Source organism: Berghia stephanieae, chromosome 3, assembly GCF_034508935.2.
Source record: "Berghia stephanieae isolate SIO BIC M18660-M18661 chromosome 3, UCSD_Bste_1.3, whole genome shotgun sequence".
NCBI lineage: Eukaryota > Metazoa > Mollusca > Gastropoda > Nudibranchia > Aeolidiidae > Berghia > Berghia stephanieae.
The window spans coordinates 50166083-50172398 of record NC_088362.1 but is presented as its reverse complement, the minus strand read 5'-3'; positions in this window follow the sequence as shown (position 1 = coordinate 50172398).

The following is a 6316-nucleotide window of genomic DNA, read 5'->3' as shown; positions in this document are numbered from 1 at the left end:
TGTACCTCTCTCACCTGGTCCATATCGGTGCCAATTCTAGATTTACTAGTCTAAGACGACGGGCTAAAACACCTGATTATCGATTACGAGCTCTCCCTCTCCCTCTCCATATAAACGGGAAAACGATTCATTCGGACATTAAAGTGTTGATATTAACCGTTATCAAGTGACTTTGTGATATGACACTCGTCTTCTGACCGGTAGGTAGGTCCCTGCATCTTGTCCTGACCTTGGAGACGCAAAATTGAGTCCTTCGAAAATGTTCATTACTCGCATTTTCTCACTGCACACATGTGCAAAATGAGTACCCGGTCGGTAACAGCGGTAACAACGGTAACTCTGTCGCTAAAAAAAATTGCAATAGCACCTTACAGGCGTCATGTCTCGCCCTGCATATTAAGTGTTGCTTTTGGCTTTGGATCCCTTTAAAAGCGCTATAAATATATGTAGTGACTATTGCGCTTAACAAAGTTCAAGATTCTTTTCTTTTATCTTAAAAAAAAATAAAAACAACCAAATTTAAAGATAAAATAATCAGAATTACGAAACGTCTGTCTTTTGCAAGTTAGAAACGAGCTAGATATGTTCACTTCGAAATTCATTTAAAAAATAGTTTAGATCCAATTTGTCAGCGTCTGGTCTACACCATGCAATGTACCACCTAGCTCTAGGCGCACAATATTCACGGCATGCACTGCACATTATAAAAAAGTTATTCTATCATTTTATTATCAAGAACATTTAAAAGATGAAACCAGAATACGGAATTATTTTTAAAATGTAAATTAGGGTAGACAAAATCTTTTTGTGACATTACAAAAATTATGTAATTGAACATATGGTATATTATGAAGATTTTTTATCTTAGACTTGGTGCGGTGATCACATATCATAATATGTGTACATTGTATCAAATTTGATTAAACTTAATGCAAGAACTCGTCCATCAAATATCGATCAATTAAAACTTAATCGATGGATATTTAAAGGACAAGTTTTATGGTCAGAATGTTTAAAATGTTTTTTTTTTAAAATCATATTAAGGCAGATATGTGCAAATCTGTACAGGGTCCAATAAACCAATACCCAGTAACCACTGATCTTGTACGACCATTTTTATGTAAGATTGTTTAAAACCGGTGCACTTTGCTCCTCCGTTTAACTCTTTTACGGCGGAATGAATTTCTTTTATTAAACAGTAATTTCTTTTATCGTTATTCCGAATATAAGTGCAAACCTAGTCTTTCTTTATTCATTTTTTTAACCATGAAAAGTTCCATGAACTTCGATTGACATCGCTATTACTGCTCTCTTGGTGAAAAACAGCAATGTATTAAGTCAGGTTATACCAAAACCAAACCCCGACTGTAATGGAAGCAAATATGAATGTGTCATGGTTTGAATTTTTCTGTTAAGTGTAAATATCTAACTTACTTTTATGTTTTTCGTCGACAATCTGTTATCTCATTATAGTTTGAGTAGCTGTATCAATTTAGATCTGGCGAAAGTGAAGGCGACTTGGATATTAACTTGTCCTATACATAATTAGTGGTTACCATAGACATATCTTGCGGCTTTGTTGTCGCGTGGTATGACACTCGCCATTAAATCAGTCGGTACTTGGTTCGAATCTCCCTCTGGTCAGCACAAAGTTGAATCCTTGATTAAGGCTCTTTACTCAATTCTCTCGCTACTCTTATGTGTAAAATGAGTATCTGGAGATTGACGATTAATTATTTATCGAAGAAAAACACATTGTATAAATGCCTTACAGGCAGTAATGTCTCTTCCTAATTAATGTTAAGTATTGCGGTTGGCTTGGGACCTCTTAAAAAGCGTTTTAAGTGCGTTTAATGGATATTACACTATATAAAAAGTCAAGTTTGATTGTTTTTGTTTGTTGGGTGGGGGGGGGGGGGGGGGGGTAGGGGGGTAGGGGTATCGAAAGGCGTCTGTCTTAGAAAGAAACCTGCTATTACATAATATTTCATAATATGCAAATTCAATGGTTACTTCTAACCGTTTTGAAGGTCTGTTAACGCCAATATTATTGTATGTGTTGGAACAGCGTATGGTCAATAAAGGTATGCCATACTAACCGTATGTTTTATCCATTCTGTTTGTTCACCCTAGATAAACACCAGTGACCCTAGCAGACCTATACAAATACATTTAAGGGGTCCCAGTATATATATACAGCATTAGCTTTGCTAATTAGTCGGCGAAATTGGTCATGTGAGTGAAAGCTACCGGTGCTGTATTTGTATTGAAGTGAATTATTCATTTTATTGTTAAGAATGCAAGCGTGTAAGACAGAACTCTGAAAGGGTGCATATAATGCAGTGCTTCAAAGCAGTCTCGATCTTACGGCTTTTTTTGACAAGTTGGGAGTCATTTATTAAATCTATAACTACTATAGAAAATTGGTGCTTTAGAGCAAGTAGGCTCATGGAGCCGGAGTTTATCCCGGTTTCTATATTCTGAAACGGACAATTGCCTGCTACCATTTGGATAGGATGCTAGTCTATCGCAAAGTACTTTATCTGATCTAACAGACCAATCACTGCTGAGTGGACTAGAGAGGGGAAAGGCAGAAAAAAGTTCGACTTCACCTAGGATCGATCTTGGTCCCTTTGAGTGTGAAGCGAGTGCTCTACCAACTGAGGTATCGAGATCCCCATAAATACATTATCAAATAGAAAGAGTTTCTGGTCAATATGAACATATATGTGTTTTTGGTGTTTTTCAACGGTATATAATACGTCGTAGTCAGTACAAAATTTATTGACAAGACTGAATAACCCTCCATTGTTCTTGTCTCATTATTGTTGTCATACAAATCCCTCAATCCAACATAAAACAATCTTCCCCATTTAAACAATGATAAGTAAAATCTAATGCACTGTACACATAGTGGTCTCCAAATATACTGATACTAAATATTAAATAAACACTGTAGAAGTTAAAGAAAATATTCAAGTTCTGCAATGAAAGATTCCTATATTATGTATTTGGACAGATTGAATAGATGTTACTCTCAGGATAATAATGTGTTTGTTGTTATTGTTCTTATGCTATACAAAATCTTACAAGGGCCATATCCCTAAATAAGTAAGGCCATAACTGTCATAACTCCTAAAGGTTTATTGTAAATTTTATGAAACTTACATAATAGTGAATTAATATGTTATTTAATCTATCAAAGAAACGTCTGGTGTTAACAGGAATAAAGAGCAAATTGGGGGATATAATCTTTTTCAAGAAATTGCCTGAACCTCGTATTTCGGACATCCCCACTCGACTACTTAGCTCATTTCATGAATGCCTAGGCGACGCCATATTACGGAGAAGGGTGTAAATTTTTTAATCTTTTTTTTTTAAAGATCATGAACTTATACAGCATTTACAGCGGTAGATGAATACGTATAGTATTATTTAAAAAGACGTCAAAACTTAATCTCAGAAACCTATTATTATCGTCTTTGAAATGTCCCCCTTGATTAGTGACTCTTAAGAGGTCCAAAATGATGATGATCGGTGGGGGTCAAATGAGGGTTTTGGGAAGAATGAGGTAAAACTTTTATCCATTTGTTTTGAGGCAGTCGTGTGTGATTTTTATGGGGAGGGCATTGCCATGTTGAAGAACAACCCCTTGCTTAGCCGTCCAAATTTCTTTCGCCGAGCAGCCACCCCCGTTTGTTTAATGTTTTATAGTGTTTGATCGCATTTGTTGTCTGACCGGATTGCAAAGAGACAACAAACAAAACAGGTTTTGCATCCGATAATAAAGCGACCATCAATTTTCTTGCTGAATTTTGCTCCTTGGACATTTTGCTGTTGATAGATAAGGACGTTTTCAAATCACCAAATACTTATTTTATGGTAAATGATGATGGCCCCAGGTCTCGTCATCATGGTTATGATCTAGGAAAAATTCAAATTGGTCTTCAAGCCCGAGGTTCCCACAACATCCCATCTGCAGTCCAAGTTCATCATCAAAATCTTGGAAGAGATTTTAAGACACTTGCTTACAATATATGGTCAGTTGAGACTTATAAAGCTGAAAAATTTAAAAAATCTAACTCGTGATGATTCCATCAAAGCTAGATGAGGCAAGTCTTGCTCTAAAAGAATGTTCACGAACTTTGGAGTCCTCAATCGGTGTGAAAAGGGTGACAGTCCAGCAAGATGCTTATCAGGCACATTTATTGATCGCCTTTGATCATCGGGCCGAAGTTTTTCAAAAATCTAACAAGTGATGATGCTATCAACGCCTGATTGGGAACGTCATGCTCGAAAGAAAAGTTCACCAACTTTGAGTCCACTTGAAGTATGAAGAAGATGACCATCATTGTCAAGCACATTTGATCGCCTTTGTTGAAATTTATTACACAAGAGGTTTAGTTGATTCAAGCTCACGCCGCTTAGCCAATTCTTACCTAAATTCTAAATGGATTTCACATGGGCGTTTTCCATTGACATTCAAATATTGTATTACAGGACACGTTGCTTCTTTTGATCACTGAGCCATAAGTGTTTCTATGCAGAATAAAAGTGTATTTGTCAATATTGCTGAATTTTTTATTACCAATGGTAAATAGAGAGTTTTCGATATTTCCCCTATTGCAGATTTCAGGCATTTAAAATGGTTCAAGAGCCACTACTGTTCTTACTTTATACTCATATCTGGGACATCCTTTCATTGAAAGGAAATAACATCTAAAAGAAAGAAGGACAGAATATATACAGGTATAATATGTGTAAATTTGTAATCCACAAATATTTGCTAACTTTTTGATTGGTGGGGATGGGCGTATTACAAATTGCATAACCCTTTAGAGACGAGATTCTGTTTGACTCTTATTTGATATCCACACTTACCACTTTCACCAACAGAACAATAAAATTTATACTAGAGAGTACTTGGCTTTCTATGTGTGTACAATAAATAGTATGTACTTAATTTGATCAAATACTCCCGGAACCTATATTACTGAAGACTATTTATGTATCATATATATATATATATATATATATATATATATATATATATATATTGTTTACTTATCTTGATCAAGTATTTCAGAAACCTATATTACTGAAGACCAAGTAATTTCGATATTGTGGTTGAAAACGGCACCAGCTGAATTTTCAAAACAATTTTTCCATACTTATGAAGTTGTTTACGATAGGCGATTATATAACTATCCGAGTTTCCCCGAGGGGATTTTTGCTGTCGCTCCCAGACCGGGAGTCCATGTTGACATAAGTCATAATCCATCTACCATTAAGACTTGGCAGTGTTTTCATTACCCACAAGGCGTGGATTGCAGTTATTACGCCACATTACGTGTTGCCGTCTGCTGGAGTTACATGTCAACGACCGACACAATATGCATTGTTTATTACCAGAAGTCATAAATATGAAATATTTTCACACCTTCGGATAAGTCACACCTTTTTTCTGTTATAAGTTATTTAAAAAACAACTCAACAAACACTACCAAAAACAATTTAAAAAAAAGAAAAAAGCAACAAACCCACAGCGTTACATGACATAACATTGCTAGAGGCTTAATTTAGAATTGTATCTTTTACATGTCTTTGAATAATAAAATGTGATTTACCAATAACAATATCATCAATGAATCATTCAACCAACGAGTAAGAAAACGCCCATTACTGGTCATATTGAAATATTACATACTACAACAGTAACACTCGATTGAAAAAAAGTTTTAAAACATGCATTTTATGTATCAAAGCTAATATTATCATTATTCCACAATTTCACAATTTTTCTTCTTTTATTTTACAAAAGGGGAGACGGGTGTTGAAGAGAGTCGATTTGCACTCAGATGGTATCTTTATAAAAAGAATATTTTCGCAAAAGAATTCTCTGGAAAATAATTTTAAAATACCAAAAAAAAATAAAATAAAATAAAATAAAAAAATAAATAAATTAAAAAAAAACCCAGAACAAACAAGACAAAACAAAGATATTAATTTTATCAGCTCCTGTTTAGGTCAACTTTTTTTCACTTTGATATTTTGAAAGATGCTAAATAACAAGATCTTTTTTAATTTTCATATTAAAATCCTTAGATCGTTCTTAAATTGAAATTTTATGCGGACCTGACGCAGGTTTCAATTGGATTCGATAGTCTGATGTCACGTCGCCCAGCAACGGCGGCCATCGTGGTTCTAAGCAAAGAAAATCGGTACTTTTTATTCTTCATGTTGGCTAGAACTTTTCATATGTCTTGTGATCAGAGTGTATAAAAGTCAAAGAATGATCAGACTAATAATGGTTTTA